Source organism: Suricata suricatta, chromosome 11 (assembly GCF_006229205.1).
Source record: "Suricata suricatta isolate VVHF042 chromosome 11, meerkat_22Aug2017_6uvM2_HiC, whole genome shotgun sequence".
Classification (NCBI taxonomy): domain Eukaryota; kingdom Metazoa; phylum Chordata; class Mammalia; order Carnivora; family Herpestidae; genus Suricata; species Suricata suricatta.
The window spans coordinates 104,237,763-104,257,046 of record NC_043710.1 but is presented as its reverse complement, the minus strand read 5'-3'; the positions used below and the strand labels follow the sequence as shown (position 1 = coordinate 104,257,046).

General features: G+C 48.8%; 2 long non-coding RNA genes across 2 annotated transcripts; one reads left to right on the top strand and one right to left on the bottom strand.

The window, feature by feature from the left end:
* Positions 1 to 1,691: 1,691 nt before the first annotated feature.
* Positions 1,692 to 8,958, bottom strand: LOC115305913. Its single transcript, XR_003915084.1, has 2 exons — positions 8,667 to 8,958; positions 1,692 to 2,004 (listed from the first exon to the last, which is right to left on the bottom strand). It is a non-coding gene; the product is annotated as an uncharacterized LOC115305913 (long non-coding RNA).
* A 195-nt stretch (positions 8,959 to 9,153) lies between these two features.
* LOC115306030 lies at positions 9,154 to 16,280 on the top strand. Its single transcript, XR_003915142.1, has 2 exons — positions 9,154 to 9,329; positions 16,035 to 16,280. It is a non-coding gene; the product is annotated as an uncharacterized LOC115306030 (long non-coding RNA).
* Positions 16,281 to 19,284: the final 3,004 nt, after the last annotated feature.

The following is a 19,284-nucleotide window of genomic DNA, read 5'->3' as shown; positions in this document are numbered from 1 at the left end:
CGCCAGCGAACAGATGTAGGCCCAGAGGTGGCGTCTTCCGGTGGAAGGCGGTCCAGGTGGTGCCCCAGCCCTCATGGGCTTCAGGATGACCTCAGTCTTCAGCCTAACATTCAAGGCTCCCAGCCCTGACCCTGCCCGGCCTGTGGGGGTGGGGGGGGTAGGGGGGGGTCGTTTGTGCTCTGAACCCGGCAGCACATTCCTTCCTTCTGCAGGATTTCTCTCTTGCAGTTTCATTCTATTGGTTCCTATTCCTCCCATGCCTCTCTGATGCTCGTTGTGAAAAAGCCTGTAAAAAAGTGGCGCCTCTTCCACGAAGCCTTCCCTGACCACCTTTTGGGCAGAATTCTCAGGTCTCCCTTTTGTTTTTTTTTTAATTAATTATTTTTTTAATGCTTGCTTATTTTTGAGAGAAAGAGAAAGACAGAGTGTGAGTAGGGGAGGAGCAGAGAGAGAGGGAGACACAGAATCCGAAGCAGCTCCAGGCTCTGAGCTGTCCACACAGTCTGACGCAGGGCTTGAACTCACGGACCGTGGGATCATGAAGTCGGATGCCCAGCCGACTGAGCCACCCAGGCCCCCCTCATGCCCTCCTTTTATCCTCCACATAGACCATCTTCCAGTCCCAGCTCTGTTCCCTTCCCTACCTGTGTCTCAGATCCTTTATCTTTAAGGGAAAGAAAATCCCTCTGCAGACTTTTCATGCAATCTAAATGGCCTTCCTTCACTGAACATTTACAAGCCTTTATGTTGTATTTAGCTTAAAACCACACAGGACTAGGTGCAGAGGACAAAAAAAACATGAATAAAATACAGCTTCCCTGTCCCGTAGCTTGTAGCCCAGTAGAAAACAACCCAAATAATAATCATAATACAAACAGTAGCTTTGCGTTTATGCCTTCCCTGGCACGTGGCTAAATGCTCTTCCATTCAGACAAACTTGAGGGAGGTCACAGTACCAAGTAATGAAGAGCTTTCAAAGTAGGTAAAGTTGCAACTAAATTGAAGATGACCTTGCTGTCGCTCCTCCTCTGACCGTCGTGTGTCGGGGCTCTGCAGTCGGCTGGGAGCTCCACGAATCGGCAGGGAATCACCCTCATCCCGCTTCCGTGTCACGGTCAGCAGCCTCAGCCGGCGCGGGAGGCTGGTTGGTCAATCTGCCCGGCGGGTGGGGAGCAGGGGTCTGCGGTCCAAGGGCTCCAGAGTAGGACCATCTGCTTGTCCTGGCAGGCCCTGAGCTCTGACTCCTGTTCCCTGAATATCCTCTCGGGCTTACTTTCTTCTCCCACATCTTCTGTCCTAAACATCCTTCGACTGTGATGGTTTGTGGCCCCAGAGCAAGGCCAAGTGGAGACAAGGGCGGCAGCCTTCGGGCCCTCCGGGGAGCACCTGCTGCCTCCCAGCACAACCGGCTCCCAGGCTCCCGGCCGCACAGTTCCACCTAGAACTCACCAGCACGGCACTGGGAGAAAGGACGGAGCCTCAGAAGACCTGGACCCCATCTCGACTCCGGCGCTGCCCAGCCCCCATGCCCCAGTTCTGCCTCCGGATCTATGAAGAGTATCTCCGTCCTTCCCGCCCACAGGATCCTTAGGGAATCCGACAAGACCGTGTGTTAAAGGACTTGACACCTGGATCACATGAAATCAGGCAGACGGGTTATTATTACCTGCATTTTAAAGAGAACTTTTAGGTTTTGAGTTTTAAGATGGTTTTATTAAGTCTAATGATGACCCAGTGGTCCATGAGAAGGAAAGAAATGTGGGGACACCACGACTGTCCAGCCCCATGAATGACACCCTCCGAGCAGGCACAGGTCCTAAGTAAGTCTGTCTACCTTCTCTGTCCCTCAGGATCAGCGCTGCAGGAGGCAAGAAAGGGCCAGACCAGACTCGTGCTGTGCTGGGAAGGAGAGGCAGGTGGGGAGGTCACCGGCGTCTGGCTGGGGGCAGCATGCCCCTTGGGGCCCAGCCAGCCTCTGGGTCGCTTCACAAAAGGTCACTGCACCTGCATGGAGAATTTTCCAGCTATTAACAAAGCCGCCGAAGCAGTGCGTCGGTGAAGTTCAGCCTCTAATCCCCAATTAAGGCACCAGGCCTTACCTGCATCCGGCATCTGGCTGCCAAAGGCTATGGTAATCATTTCTCGCCTGCGCGCTCTCTCTCTCACTTTCCCGGACAGTTTCCTGTGGGAGGGGGTCTTTCCCTCAGGTTCCTGACAACCAGAAATCTCTCTCCAAGGTGATGCCTGAGTGTGAGTAGGGAAACTTCTGGGCTCCAGGTCTCCCCACTCCCTTGAGCCCCTGACCCTCCTCCCGATTCCTCCAGGGCACCCCCCTCCCCCCGTGCCCCTTATGACCTTAGGCCCTTTATTTAGTACCCACTCTGGCCAGCCCTTTGTAGAGGTAATCATTTAATCCTCCAAACCGGCTTTGGAGGAAGAGTGACCCCCCCCACTTTCACCAGAGGAAGAGCTGGGGTCTCTGACAACAACATGGGCCAGAAGGTTGACAAGGAGTAAAATAGTAGAACGCGGTGAGAGATGTCGCCCCACGGCCATGCTCCACAGCAACGGTGGCATCCCCCTCCGCCCCCCAGTACAGATTATCTTGCTTCCGATCAGGTTTCATGTTAACGGGGCAAGTCCATTGCAAGTTCTGGTGTGTGGTCTGCCCAACTCGAGGGGCTGCGGTGGGCTTCTTCCTTCTCTGGGACAGCGCTGAGACCTGTGTCCTTTCAAGTCTGCGCTGGGTCAGCCCTGCCTATCTTCCCTGCCTGGGCCTGCTGGAGGAAGGCTCCTGGAGACACTGAGCTGGCTAGCAGGTACATCTACAGGGCAGCCCAACCCCCAACAAGGCTAAGTGAGAATCCCCGTCCTCCCCAACCCACTCTTTCTCTATTTCACCCTAAGGCACAAGAATAGAATTACCCATAACACTTAACAAATGCTGTTACCTGTGTCCCCGCCCCCAGGGGGCACGGCCTGGGCGTCAGGAATGTCCACAGTGCTCAGGGGTGTCTAAGGGGCAGCCAATCCTGAGAAGCTCTGCATAAGCCCCACTGTCTCCCCATTGCCTAACACCGACCTCGGCATTCAAGGACTGTTTGTTGAATGAATAAAGAAAGGAAGGCATGGTCAAGGAATGGATGAATGCAGGGCTTCCTCCCAAGATCAAGCAGCAGAATAACATTAATATTTTGCAAAACATATGAGCCCCGGCCAAACACCCCTCCCCGGCTCTGTGTCCCTCCACCCCTACCCTTCGCTAACTCAGACTCCGCTTGCCTGCCCATCATTTGGGTTCATGTGCTTCATAAAAGGTCGGTGATTCCGATGTGCAGTCCTGGTTAAAAAAAACAGGAAGTGAAGGAATTGGTGAGTGAATGAATGAAATGTCAGAGCTAATAGGAAGAGTTTTATCTGGGACCAGAAAAGCCGAAGAAGGCGAGGCAGATGGGCGTTCTCTATGGTTTAGGAAATTGGTGGGTATCGTGTTGTTTCCTTCCACTCGACTGGCAAAATAAACACCGCTTGCTGGGGAAGCAAGAAGCAGCGTTTCCGTCCTTCCTGGGCTGCTCTCTGGGGGAGGCCATCGAGGGCTGGGGGGCAGGAATCGGGCCTTTTCTCTTAGGATCCGGATCGCACGTTGCCGCTGTTGCTGCCCTATTGTTAGCACGCATAGTGGATTGGAGATCAAGGTCGCAGTAAGGAGCTGATTCTGGTGAAAAATCCCGTCCTCGGCTCAACTCGGCAGGACCTTGGAGCCTCGGTAGCCCTTGGAGGTATTTAAGCTGCAAGAACCAGGGACCCTGGTGAGTCACAGAGGAAGTCGGGGACGGTGGGGAGGAAGGAGGCGCGCACTGAGCCCGGGCAGGCAGCGTGAGGCCCCCTGTTTCGTCTTGTCTGCCACTCCAGGAGGCACAGACCCTGCAGACACACGCACCCTCTCTGTGGGCAGGGCCCTCGACAGCCAGCGAAGGATGTGAAGTGATACCCTCTAGGTGCCCAGGGAGCTGCAAACTGCCGACGGCTAGGCCTACGGCAATTTAGAAGAATAAGCAGAAACAGACAAGTGTGCAAAAAACAACAGAATTATCTACAGCGCCTAAGGCCATCAGCGTCTGGTGATAGTTTCTGCAATGAAGGACACGTCCTGTAGTGTGCTAATCCAGCAGACAGTGGCTCGCAGGTCGCACTTGAGAAGTGTGACAGACGGAACGGAACTCTATGTTTTGTTTCATGTGAATGAATTTATTTATTTTTTTAAATGTTCATTTATTTTGAGAGAGAGAGAGAAAGGGAGGGAGGGAAATTGCAAGTGGGGAAGGAGCAGAGAGGGAGAGGGAGAGGGAGAGAATCAGAATCCCAATCCGGCTCCATGCTGTCCGCGCAGAGCCTGATGCAAGGGTCAATCTCCCAAACGGTGAGATCATAACCTGAGCCGAAATCAGGGGTCTGATGCTTAACTGAGCCACTAATGTGCCCCTTGTGTGAGTGAACTTAAGCGCAAATAGCTGTGACAGCTGGTGGCTGCCTACAGGATGGTGCAGGTCCACACTGGGGGGTGAATGGCGGGGAGGAGGGCTCATGGATCTGCAGTGAGGCAGGGGAGGAAACACTGTCACCGCGCCACATAGAGTGGGCATGAGTGTCATGTCCCTGTTGTGTAGGGTAGAACACTTTAGAAAGCCCCCCTCCCCCCTCCCCCCAGTGAGAACCAGGCTCTCTGAACATCTTGGGCTAACACGGGTCTGGTTCTCGGTGGACCCCAACACCCCGAGGAAGCCTATCCTTCCATTGCAACCGTTCTCGAACCCTTTCCAGAGAGGAGACGCTCAAAGAACAAGTCTCTCCTGCTGGGCCCGGAACTCAAGGCTGTCTGGGCCCCAGACCCCGCCCCCCCCAGCCCTGTGACAGCACCTCTCAGATCGGAAGTCCAGACTCCCTTGAGTCAGATTCCATTATTTACTCGCTGCGTGCTGTTGAAAAACAATCACTTAATTTCTCTGAGTTTGCCTGTTAGATGAGGGCGTCTAAAGCCCTGGAGATGCCCAAGGTCCTTTCCAGCTCCAAGACACCTTGTCTGGGTGCCGGCGTGGCTCAGTCCGCGGTAGGGTCCCCGCCCTAAGGAAACAAAACCCTCAAGGCCACCTGGCTATGCACACACGTGACAACATCCCTCACGACTTGTATCATGAGGCCACTTAGTCAGACTGTGTGTTTGTGTGTTATCCTACACAGCAGACAAAGAAGTAAACAATATATAAAGAAAACCACGCCCGTGGCCTTCGGGGCTCGGTTCTTTGGGTATGAACCCAACTGAGCGGGACCGGCCGGACTAAAGTTGCTTCCCGACTCCTGTGCAAGAATCCTGTTACAAGTCGGTTGAGCGTCCCAACTCTTGATTTTGGCTCAGGTCATGATCCTAGGGCCATGGGATCGAGCCCTGCACTGGGCTCTGTGCTGAGCGTGGAGCCTGCTTAAGATTCTCTCTCTCTGCCTCCTCCCCCATCATGCACTCCCCTACCTCTAAAACGAATAAATAAAAAACCCCAAAGACCCCGCTCTTTCTAAGGCATGGAACGTCCCTCTACAGTTGAAGTCAAACGGGCAATAGAAGGGCTTCTCTCACTGCAGTGAGCTTTTCTTTCGACACTAATCGCTCCCAACATTAGCTGTTTTATTTATGAGTATTATCATCACTATTAGAACAGCCTCTATTTTCTGCTGGATCACCGGCAGGAAAACCATTGTCAGCCAGGCCTGAGTGAGCAGAGAGCCAGACTCTCACACCCTCTGGCCCTGAAGTCACCGGGGTCCCCTCTCTCTGCCCGAGTTCTCGATCACGCCCCTGCTCTATTATTCCTCGCTCTTCTCTCTTCCCATTTCGCTCTTTCCTCCCCCACTCTGTCCACTTCCTCTTTCTCTCCTTCTTCCTCCCTCCCATCCCTCGCCCTGGCCCGTCCCCCACCTCCCCGCCACCCCCGCCTGCTCTTACCCATCCTGGGAGCCCTGACTGACCCGGTTTTGTGCTCTTCCCCAAGCCCCAGGCAGAGCCCCACGCTGGTGGGTGGGGGGCAGAGGGTGTCGGGAAAGGTCAGAGGCATTGCTTTGATGCTCTTCACATGGGCTCCGCTTTCCACCGGCACTGAGAGCCCTGCTGTGAAAGCGGCTCTTGCTTTCATAAACAAAAAGGGAAAGAAACAACAACAAAATGGAAAGGAAACCGCGCCACCCGTTATGGACTGAACACTTGTATCCTCCCAAAATGCACATGTTGAAACTCCGTCTCCCAATGAGATGAAGGGAGGTGGGGCCTTTGGGAGGTAATTAGGACTAGATGAGGTTATGGGTGGGGCCTTCGTGAATGGGATTCGTGGCCTCTGTAAGAATCACGGAGAACTCACTCCCCTCTCTCTTTGGCCTGTGAGGACACGGGGAGGTGGCCATCTGCCACCCAGAAGGGAGCTCTCAGCGGAGCCAGACCTTACTGACGACATCCTGATGTTGGGCGCAGAACCTCCACAACTGAGAGACCTAAGTTTCCGCTGTTGATGGGTCAGGGCCGGGAGTCAACGTGGGGGAGGGCACCCCTGTCTTCCAGCTCCTTGAAGTCAGGGCGCCTCACCTTACAGACAGAGGCAGGCAGAGGTGGGTACAAATCTGGAGACAGACAGCACCTTCATCAGGGGACCCTGAAACCGTCCCCCTGAGCTTCTGGGCTACCCAGCCTGGCCGCCTCTCTGCCCGGAGGGCCTCCCTGGGGCGGCTGCTGGAGACCTGTGAGTTTGCGTTTCACGTGTGCCTCCCGTCTCCTCCCCAGGACACCGGGACGGCAAGAGGAAAGCCCTGGCTCACAGACACTGCCCTCGCACCCAGGCTGGGGGAGTCACTGGTGGCTCAGCTCAGTCGTGCCGCCTGCCCCTGCCACGCTCCCTCCACTAGGCAGGTGCGCCACAGAGATGAGATTTGGGGCTCCGACTGTCTTTGGGGCAAAGGTCCCCTTCTAAGTCCCATTCCTGAGTCAGGGGTAGCTGAGACACAGGGGAGGGGAAGGTGACCTTGACCTGGTTTATCCAAGTCTGCAGGGCCAGTGTGGGGAGAGAAACCCTCAGTCCGGGTTCCTGACCAGGGCCACCACTCACTAGCCTTGCACTCTCTCCCAAGCCTCAGTGTTTCCATCTGTAGAATGGGAACAGAACACCTCCGTCCTTGGGGCCTTATGAGGGTCGAAGGGATAATGGATGCACTTTTTTCTTGGACGATGGACAGGCGGTCGGGTTAGCCTGGAAGCTGGAGAATGGGCTCGATGAGCTCTTGAGCTACTGCCTCTCTTGGGAATCTCTAACTCTAGAAAAACTTGAGGGAGTCCAGAGATGCCGTGCAACTGGCCTAGGTAGGTGAGGCTTACCAGCTCATCACTGGCGCAGTGCACCAGTTTCCGGCAGGCTTCTGCCCGAGGTGTGGTGTCTGACTCCCAGGCCCGGGAGGACAAGAACAAAGGGAGGTTGTCACATTTGAGTGACACACTCAGCTGGGAACAAAGGCACCTGTTATGCAATAGACAGAATGGGAAAGGCCAGCCCAGGGCAGCAGCCTTGAATTGCAGAGCCGGGAGCGGTGATTCCGCCCAGGAAGATAGAACCAGACTCACTTCCGCGTCCAGCCTCGGGTAAAGGGAGAAAGGTGGCCAAGCCTACAGAGACTGGCCCACCTTCCAGAAGACGACTGTTCCCCATGGTCGCCCACCAGGGCCACAGCAGCAGTAATGCAGCCCCAAAGGGGACAGGCGACGGGACCCAGGCCTGTAAAGGGAAGGCGGACGACAGGCCAGCAGGAGGTGCTCAGGAAGCCGGTGACATCGAAGACCAGAGCTGATGGGGATGCCAGGAAAGAGTTCAAGCGCCCAGCACCAGCGACAGGATGCAGCCCCCAAACTCCAGGCCTGCAGAAGAAGCTGTCAGTCCCCTCCCCGGTCATCTCTGCGGTGTTAGTGGGGTTGAAAGGTGACGCGGGACTGGGGTCAAGGCAGCGGTGGGCTCAGGATTAGGGGTAGAGTTGTTACGACCCCCCTGAGGCTGGGACATTGGCACGGAGGACGGCAAAGCTGGCCCACAGTCCTGTGAGAGCGGTGTCCTCGAAGGAGCATGACATCCTGAGTTTTGCTTCAATCAGGAGAGAGTTTAACAAAGCAGCGCAATTGCCACTAAGTTCCGCCACAGGGTGGCGCGCAGTAGGGTAGGGACGTCGGGGGCTTCAAGGCACAGGGGGCTTGCTTTCTGTCCGGGAGGCCCGGGAGCAGCTCATCGGGTAGGGCAGGGGAGGCCCACAACACCTGCCTGAGTCACAGGATCTCCCGTCTCCTGTCCACTGGTGTGTCCCTGTCACCGCGCCCACCCAGCCGGACTCCGCCTCCGCGGCCCAGGTGGGCCACTCGCTGGTCTTCAGAAATCACACTTTGAATATTACGGTTCTGCCTGCTTCCTCGCTCTGTGAAACAAGCCCGCCTTCTTCCCTCTTTAGGCCCCTTCTCTCTCTCACCTGCGCACACTGCAATCAGAGCCTAGCCCTGGACCAGACACCTGGACTTGGTCCTCAGCCCCTGATGCCTTCACTGGCACAGTGTACCCACGAGCCATTTGCATAAGTGAATCAAGACCAGTTATTACCAGGACGCTGTTGTGACGCATTCGGTCCCTTGGCTTCCTGCCGCCCCAGATGTCTATGGGCTGCACTCCTCGGCTGCAGGCAGACATAGTAACAGAGGAACCAGAGGGAGTTCCCGGAGTTGTGGAGCAGAGAGCAAGGTGGGGAGAAGCAAGACTCTCCCTCTGTCTCCAGAAAAGTCCAGGGAAATACTGCAGGCATGACGCCGGGGGTCACCACTGCCCAGCACCTGTGACGCATGGCTGCACACACAGAGGTAACAATGACAATGTCCTGAGCATCCAGCGTCTACAGAACGTGTTTCATATGGACCATTGCATTTGCTCCTCTCGTCAAACCTGATTTTACAAAGGACAAAATAGGACGAGGTGTCTGCCCAGCCTCACAGGGAGTGGGACAGCCGGAATTCCCAAGCTCAGACTATGCTGGTTCTAGAATGTTCCTTCTTGCTTACCCACCTGCTGTTCCTTGTTCCGCTGCTCTCCTAAGATGTGGGTCTTCAATGAACAAGCCCCGGTTTCTTCACCAGACCTGAACCCCAGCTCAGTTTCTGTTCCCACTGTTTTCAGCTTGCGGAGGAACTGATGAGCCCATTTCATCCTTTCGACTTGCCTTTCGGGGCTGAGTACTGGGGGGCTTCCTTGCTTTGACCATCTGACCTCAGGGTAAGCAGTCTCACCCCCTTCTCCTAAACGGCTGAGGACACAGGGACCTGCCAGGAGGGTGAGGTGGCCTGTCCATAGGAATGTCTCAGCAGAGGGATGACCCGTTTCACTAAAAAAACAACCACTGTGTCTTTAGTATAAAAGCAAAACTACTCTTCATAATACAGGTTTTGTTGTAATACAGTAGAGAGCAGAGGCTGGGGGGCGGGGGGGTCATGTAGATTTACCTCACTCAAATAACACAACATGGACAAACCACCACTGAGCCAACCATCCCCTACTGGGGGCAGTCAGGCCGTTTCCAGCTTTTCTGTCACTACAAACGAGTGAAATTAGCAAATGCGTACTGATGTGCTGGTGTTTTGTAAGAGAGAATCTCCAACATAGAATTTCCGAGCCCACATGTAGGGAAGTGGGGTGTGTGTGTATGTGTGTGTGTGTGTGGTGTAAACTCTGGTGATGGCTTCATCTGAAGCTGTGACCCTTTCTGCGGGATTACTGAGTCATGGACCTCCTAGGAATGGAGCTACGAAATTGACTATTTTTTGTCCTCGGGGAACATTTTTGAAATGTGCTCCTTCCCTCCTTGTTTAAAAAGTTTCAAACATACAACCAAGTTGAGAGAACTTGGCAGTGAACTTGGCATCTGGAGTCTTCCCCTCGTTAACGTTTCTACTGTATTTGATCTCTGCCTACCTGCCTATCCAGTTTCCAACCTTCCACCAGTCCAGCAGCACCAGCACCCCAGGGCAGCTCTATCAAGTCCCACACACGGGTGGCTTCAAGAGACAGGACTTTGGTGGCTCCCTGTTCTGGAGCCTGGGAATCTACAGGCAAGGTGTTAGCGGTGATGGCCTTTCTGGGTGGAGAATCTGTTCCAGATCTCTCTCTTATGCTTGTAGACGGCCATCTTCTCTCTGTGTCTCTTCAGATCATCTTCTCTCAATGCATGTGCCTGTCCCTGAGTCCAAATTTCCTTTTTTTTTTTTAAGGATCAGGGCCCATTCTAATGACCTCATTTTGACTTGCTCCTCTTTGTGAAGACTCTGTCTCCAAACAAAGTCACTTCTGAGGTACTGGTGGTTAGGATGTTGACACAAAAATATTGGTGGGACATAATTCAACCCCAAGCACCAACTTGTATTCTGATACATTTCAAAGTTTGTTTCAGACATCAGCTTACAGTTCCCTAAATTCTTCAGTGGGCACATCATAGAGTAGGATTCTATATATTTTTTATTTTTTTAATATAAGTTACATAAAATAAAATGCTCAAATCTTTTTTTTAAAGTTTATTTCTTTATTTTGAGAGAGACAGATGCAGTGCAAGTAGAGAAGGGGCAAAGAGAGAAGAGAGAGAGAATCCCAAGCGACCTCCATGCTTCCAACACAGAGCTCAACGTGGGGCTCGAACCCACAACGCCATAAGATCATGACCTGAGCCAAAACCAAGAGTCAGACGCTTAGCCTACTGAGCCACCCAGACACCCCCAAATGCTCAAATCTTAAGTGCACACTGGGAGTTTTACAAATGTAAACCCTGGTGTGACCCAAACTTCTATCAAGATGTAGAACATCACCATCATTCCAGAAAGTTCCCTCATGCCCCTTTCTCAGACTTCACTACCCACGTCACTGTATTTCAATTCTTAAATGTATATTGCCAGTTGACTTTCTAAAATGCTGGCAGAGACTTACAGCCCCTCCGGTAATGGATTAAGTGCCATTAGGCCACTTCCTCGGCTGTTATGTTAGCAGTAACAAGAGCTACCACTACGGGCTGTCTGTTTTGTGCAAGGCACTGTTCTCAGCTCTATTTTTCCTAAATGCTCTTTTCTTTCTCACAACACTCCTGGGAAGGCATGATTTCCACTCTCATTAAAAACATTTTTTAATGTTTTTTATTGATTTTTGAGAGACAGAGAGAGACAGTGAGAGCAGGGGAGGGTCAGAGAGAGAGGGAGACACAGAATCCAAAGCAGGCTCCAGGCTCTGAGCTAGCTGTCAGCACAGAGCCTGATGCTGGTCTCGAACCCACGAACCGTGAGATCATGACCTGAGCCGAAGCTGGACGCTTAACCGACTGAGCCACCCAGGCGCCCCTCCACTCTCATTTTAAAAATGTAGCTACTTCGACACAGAATGGCTTAAGGTGACACAGCTAGTAATTTGAGATTTGAGTCAAATCAATTTTTAGAAATGATATTCTTTAATCTATATTTTGCTGATCTTTAATTTGCACTTCTGTTACATAACATAATGACATTGAAAGTTCATTGGTCATTTGGATTTTCCCTTCTACAAATTGCCAGTTCCTATCCTTTGCCCATTTTCCTATTGTGCTGTTGGTACTGTTCAGTTTGCAAGACCTCTCTGTCTAGTACGGGCATTAACTCTTTAATAGATCATTCTAAATATTTTTCCTATGTCATTTTCTTTTCATTTTTCTTATGGTGTCTTTGTGATAAACTAAAAAGAAGAATGTATATAGTTAAATAAGCCCATCTTTTCCTGTGTCTTTATATGACTATTGTGTTGTTAGTATTTTCTTTTAAAGGTTCTATGTACTTATAAATCATGTTCTCCAATATTTTATAGTTATTGTCCCTTTTGGGAATGGGACTTTTATTTCATTTTTGTTTCTCACTGATTTTGTTGAGTACAAAGAAAAGAAAGTGATGTTTTATATATTTATCTTACTATCTTATATCTAGTCATCATACCAAGTTATCAGTTAAAGAAGTTTTTTTTATTTTTTAAAAACTGAGTCCCTTGGGCCTTTTAGCTATAAAAGCACCGCAATTTCAAATAAGTTGTGTCTCTTCTAATGTTTATGTGAGTTATTTAATGGGGGAGCATCAGCTAATTCTCCCAAACAATACTTAATAATGTTGATGATAGCTTTGCCTTGTTCCTGAGTTTAATGGAAATAACTTAGAATTTCAGCTTAGTATAAAGTTCACTATTGTTTTAGATAATCTTATTATGTAGAAAATAATACGTAAAATGTGTGGCGTACATGCAAACAACAAAGCACAATAATAAAATGAAGACCTATGCGCGCACCACCTACTTAGGAACTACGACGTGACCAGTTTTGTTTGCTCTGTCTCCTCCCCCTCCACTAGCCGGTCCCCTGGCTTCCCAGCTCCAAAAAGATAACTACGAATTTGCTGTTGCTCTTAGGAAAATATTCATTTACCCCTGATAGAATTTCTTTATTCCTTATTATCAATTTAATTAGGAAGAGACGTAAATATTTATCAGATGTTTTTTCAGAATCTGTTGTTACAACCACTTGGTTTCTCTCTTCTGATTAATAGAAGCTAAACTTTGATTTCTTCTAGATGTCGAATCTATGTTCATATTTCTGGAATAGTCCTTGCTGGAATAATCACAACTTGGCTGTGATGTACCGAGTCTTTTTATACCACTGAGGGGTTTTATTTGCTGTTATTACATTTATAACATTTGTATCTTTACAAGTGAGATTCATCAATATTTTAACGTCATACTTTGCTATTAACTAGCTTTATTGGTCCTAAGATAAGTTAGAAACTTTCCATTTTTTTCAATGGTCTGGGATATTTAAAGTAACATAGAAATGATTAGTGTTTTACCGCTTAGAGAGAACCTGCCTGTAAACACATCTGGGCCTAGAACTGTTTTTAATGGTACATCTTTACTTGTCTTCCCAATTTCTTAAATAGTTATTGTCTGTTCAGATTTCCTTAGTCTCTTTGGGCCAGTTTTGCAGTTATTACTTGACTAGAAAAGTCATCCACTTCCTTTTAGAGTTTCAGCTTGTGGCACGTAAATTTACTCACTGTGTATATTGTGTATCTGTGGTTCCTTATATTCTTTCCCCCTAGCACTATGCGCATTTACTTTTCCTGTTTTGTCTTCAGTGAATGATGCAGCAGTAATCCTATTTCATGAATTTTTCCCCTAAAATCCCTAGAAATGTCCAAGTGGCTCAGTAGGTTAAGTGTCTGACTCTTGATCTTGGCTCAAGTCATGACCTTACAGTGCGTGAGTGTGAACTCTGTGTCGGGCTCTGGGCTGACAGCACAGAGCCTGCTGGGATTCTCTCTTTCTCCCTATCTCTCTGCCCCTCCCCTGCTTGCACACGCACTGTCTCTCAAAATAAAGAAACGTAAAAAAAACCAAAAACTTTTTGCCTTTGTTTGGTCTACTAATTTTTTTTTTTGCTGTTTTTCATTTCATTAATTTAAACATGTATTGTTTTCAATTATTCTTTCTAACCTCTTTTGGGTTTTTTTTGTTATATCCTCCAATTTTTAAAGTTGAACACTTACCTAGTTTATTTCCAATTTCATTAACAGTAAAATGGGAAATTTAAGACCTTAAAACTTCTGTGAGTATATTTAGCTATGTTGGATATGTTTTGATATGTAGTAGTTTCTTTTTGATTAATTCCTACTTATAATTTAAATGTAGTCATTGTTTAAGAAAGTAATGACTGTATCTGAAATTATAAATACATACCTTACTTTCACTTAGGTGTTACCTCTATTAGAGTTTTATTTGGGAAGGAGAATATTGTTTATTGTTGATTTACAGATTTTTAAAGATTATTTATGGTCTGAGAATATGGTCTATTACAAGCCTTGTGTTTTGTAATTTTTAAATTTTTAAAAAATATTTGGTTTTGAAAGAGAGAGAGAGAAAGACTGTATGAGCAGGGGAGGGACAGAGAGAGAGGGAGAGGCAGAACTCGAGGCTCCAGGCTCCACACTGTCAGCACAGAGCCTGACACTGGGCTCAAACTCATGAACTGTGAGATCATAACCTGAGCCGAAGTCAGATGCTCAACCACTGAGCCACCCAGGTGCCCCACGTTTTGTAATTTATTAAGTTTTGCTTTGTCCCAAATGCATGATGAATTTTTGCACATGACTTTTTTGAAGGTTGAATCAGCCTTGCATTTAAACCCTACTTTTTCATGATATAGATCTTTCTATAAATTGTTGAATTTATAGAAAGGGCACTTGGGAAGTGCTCAATTTTTTTTTTATTCCTTATGACTGTATGAAGATTCAAGTGTTTTTCCCATAAATTGTCGGCCAACTAATTGACAAACCATCTGGAATGGGAGTTTTACATGTAGAATTTTTTTTCTACTAATTCAGTTTTTTCATTCTTACTTAGAATTATTTAGCTTTTTTTCATAATTTATTTAATTGGATTCTATTGATGGAAATGTTCATTGCTTTCCATTTTCACTATTACAAGGGATGCCCCCCCAATGAACACATTTATACAAGTATTTTTGCAAAGATATATATTTTTATAAGACAAATTCTTACAAGAGGAATTGCTGGAGCATAAGGTATGAATATTTTTAGTTGTGTTTGGTTTGCTATCAGATCCTCTTCTGAAGACATAGCATTGGAGACAAAAATGCCCTTGGTATTAGTTATTCACTGTGGGTAACAAATTACCCTAAGACTTGATGGCTAAAAATAATTATAAACACTTAATATCATCACAGTTTCTGTGAGTCATAAATTTGGGGATGGCGTAGTTAGGTGGTTCTGACTTGGGATTTCTCATAAGATGGTCATCAAGTTGTCAGCCTGGGCTGTGCATCTGAAGGCTTGTTCTGAGTGTGAGGGATCCACTTCCAAGATGGCGCCCTCATATGGCTGGCAAGTTGGTGCCAGCCTTGGTAGAAGACCTCAATGTCTCCCCCACTCTGGTGTGGACTCTCCAGAAACTGCTTGAATATTGTCACAACATGGCAGCTGAGTTCCCAGAACAAGCAACGAGAGAGATGGAGACAGACAGGCAGACAGAGAAGGAAGTAACAATGCATTTTGAACTAGCTTTAGAAATCACACACCATCCGCCACCGTCTATTTTTTAGAAGCAGGTCACTGATTGATACTGGTCCATGCTGAAGAGAGAGGGAACCAGGCTCCGCCTGTTGAAGGAACACGTGTCAAATTGTGAGCATATTTTAAAACTATGGCAGCCTCTCTGTGGGCCTGGCTTAAGGGGATTGATTTCCTTGGCATGAGCCTTCAAAAAATGTTTCTAAGGAGAAGTCCTCAGCCCATTGAAGGCATGGAGGCCAATGGAACCAGCAGGTGAGGGTGTGGAACTGGGACTACAAGCTGCCAAGCATCTGTTGTCCTTAGTGTCCAGCGTCCTGAGAGTCCTTGCTACTATCCAGGCTCAAGATGTATGTCTTAATTATGTAAATGGAGCAATTATGCCATCAGGAGCTCTGGTAAGTTAATTACTAAACAAGAAATCGATGCTGAAGTCACGATTAATGAATCTCAAGTCTCCCAACACTCGGGCTGTAATTGCAACATTGAGGATCTGATTTCCACAAACCATGCCAGAAATCTTGGAGGGGAGAGGGCCCTTCTTGCTGGGACCAATTCATTGAAACCCTGCCCAAGTGTCCTTCTTGCATGTACTCCAGGGGCTGGAAACAATCCTCAGCCACCCCTCTCCCATCCCATGGCCACCTCTGCATTTACCCAATCAGCCTGTAATTGCTCAGCCTCCCAGGGAGTGAACATGTGGATTATCATGGCCAGTACCAGTGGGGTGAGAGGGGCTTTCGCCAGAGCATCAGTTCGATTGGAAGTGACATTTGCATTTGGAGGATTGAGGAAGGGCAAGCAGGTTTCACTGGGGCCCCTTTCTTTCCAACTCTCTTTTTTGCAGGAGATGTCTGATTGCCCCTGACAACAGACAAGACTGGACAGAGAGGTCCCCTGACTCAAAATGCCCCTGGAGGCACAAGAAGGCCTACTCTCCTCTTTGTCCACCCTTTGTCCTCCCCCAAGCCCACATCACAGGGCTCTGGACTGTCTCTCTTGCTTTATGTGGTTATTTTCCCTTTAATTCCAAATTGCCTTGTCTTGCCCTCAGCTTTTATCGAGTGCTTGTAAAAGAAATAACTATGTTTAATCTGGTTCTGCAATTATTATAAAAATACTGTTGAGGACCAATACTCGTACATCTGCAACAAAATGAAGAGGCAGATTTGTCTGGTGTCCAGAATTGTGGCTAAGGTCCAAACCCAAGCAGCAGAGAAGAGGCACTGAGGAACCTCTTTGGAATGAAAGAGCCAGGAGCAGAGCCAAAGCAATATGACAAAGTGGACTGTGACCAGAGGTTTCGGAAACAGCCTCCTACTTTCAACCCACCCCTATTCTAAGCCCTGTTCCCGCACACTTGTTTACATAGGGGGAGGACTGGGGGATGTGGAGGGGCAGCGTCACAGCTGCCAATCTGCCAGCGTTCATGGTCACAGGCAATTCCCTTGTCTCCCCATGGAAGACATGTTCTCACAGAGACCGTGGGTTACTTCTGGGCTAGAGACTTTTGTAAGAGGCCCGTGGAGGTGGTCCATGCCAGCAGAAGGAGAAGGGGGTGTAGAGGGACTGGAGGGGCAGAGGCACCCCTTCCCACTTCCCCTCAGCCCTTGAAGAATACAGAAGAAGTCCACAGCAGTTTCTGGGGTTACACCTGGAAGAGCATAGAATGAGGAGGGTCAGGAGCTGTGGGCTGCCCAGATAACTGTCCTCACAAGTGAGGAAAGCATTGATCCAGAAAGGGTTGAGGCCCATAGTCCCAACAGAAGGGACATTTCCTCTTCGAGTGGGTCTTTGTATGAGAGGAGGCCCAGCATTAATCCAGACCACCACCCACCTTCCACATGGAGACCTGCTTCAGGAGGTCTGCTAGCCTCACATGGGACCAGAATGAGGCCAATATGGGAGATACCTTCTCCCCACCACCAGCACTTGGCCATGCTGAGATGCCTCCTGCCCCATGTCCCCTTCCTGCCCCTAAAGCCAAGAAAGTTGGACCCAAAAGAGGCAGGAGGAAGAGCAGAGGTGAAAGAAACCTTCAACGTTGCTTCTTCCACCTCGGGGGCCCGAAGCCACGGTCTTCCTGGGATTTAGGGCGGCAGGGGAGGAAGAGCTCTGACTAGGATATGGATTTGGAGTTTTAGACAGATTAGACTGAAGTTTTTAATAACCAAAAGTGACAGAACATTCACTTTCTGCCCAAAATATCATTAAGTGACGGAGAGAAGGGATTCAACAGTATACAGCAGAAAGCAGTGACCGGAAAAAAATTAACGTTCATGTTTATACCCCACTGAGTTGGGACTCTTCAATCGCCCACTGCACATCATTCCAGTCAGTGCTCCCTAAATAAAACCCTGTGCACGCGCGCGCACACACACACACACACACACACACACACACACACACACACTATGAAGTCAAGGTAAAGTGGGAAGGTCTTTTGAAAGAGCAGTTTGGCCATAGGTGTCATAAGCCTTCAAAAGTGCATATCTTTGGCCTCGCCATTTTGTCCTTAGGGATGTATTTATTTATCGTTCAATAGATTTTCACGGATATCGGTAATGAGCAGGGGTACTGTTCCAGGTATGTTAAGCAAAACAGACTGGTCCCCACCTTTGTGGACCTTACAAGCTGGTGAAGGGGACGGCCAGGAAACAAGTCTGGTCCTTGCTCTAGCAGAGTGAAGCCAGTGGCGGAGGCCACCACAAGAGGGACAGGCCACCCAGTCCATGGTGGCGATGGGGATGGAGGGGTGTCAGGGGAAGTTCATCTGAAGAAGTAATGTTTGAAAGATGAACAGGGATTTGCGAGGCGTGCGCTTGCAGGTGGAGGAGGAATGTTCCAGGCCGTAAGAAAGCGGAAGAGCAGAGAGAGCAGGGCATGCTGAAAACCCAGAGAAGTTCAGTCTGGCCAGAGGAGAAGCGGGAATGAGGGGACGGTAATCGGGGAGGCCTGAAAAGGAGGTGAGGGACGCTAAGGACACAATGCAGGCTGATGCACACACCCACCAACACGCCACTTACGATCGTGAGATCTGAGATCCGAGGCTCGGATGTCAAACACTAGGGTCCCGGTGACACCAATACCACAAAACACTGCACACTATGGAAGGCGGCTGTGCCGGGATATTTATTGGCATGAAAAGATGTTTATATTGTCAAATAAAATCAAGGTAGGGCGCCTCTGTGGCTCAGTCAGTTAAGCATCTAACTGTTGGTTTTGGCTCAGGTCATGATCTTGAAGTTCATGAGTTCAAGCCCCGCATCAGGCTCTGCATGGACAGGAGCCCTCTACTTGGGATTTATCTTTCCCTCTCTCTCTGCCCTTCCCTCAGCTTGCTCTATCTCTCTCTCTCTATTTCTCCAAAAATAAGCAAACATAAAAAAAAATCAGGATATAAATAGTATGTATAGTATGGTCTTATTTTTATTTTAAAAATTATACAAAGATTCTGTGAAAAATGTGTATCAACAGTTCTGGGATTGTGGGTAAATTCCATCCTTCCCTTTTTGCTCAGTTGCTGTTCCTCCGATAGTTGATCTGCGTGCAGGAACTGCGGTGCGGTAAAGAAGTGACAGTTATAAGACATAAAATCACTGCATGTAAGCTTAAAACACAGTGCTGGGAAAACCCTAGTCTCCATGTGAAAAGCATGAAGAAATGATTCAAAATTGACTTGGGGAAGTTGGTGTAAATACAAGTGACCCGGGGTATCAATTTTGACACACATGGGCTTCAACAAACTGCAGGCTCATTCAGACTGTGCCCCATGAGCCTGCTGCCGCCCCCAGCCCCAGGAGGCACGACAGAGGTCTCCACTTCTGGTTCTGGCCCCTCTTGGTCTTTGTGCCTTAAAGCTACATTCTCCAGTTTCGTTTCAGACGATTCTTTTTTTTTTTTTAAATAGCTTTATTGAGGTATAATTAATAGATACAAACACTGCATATATTTGATGTTTGTAATTTGATGAGTTTGGACAGACACATCTACCCATGAAACCATCCATCATGGTCAAGGTAACAGACACATCCATCACTGCCAAGTTTCCTTGTGCCTCTTTGGGGTTTGTGTATGCATGTGTGTGCCTGTGTGTG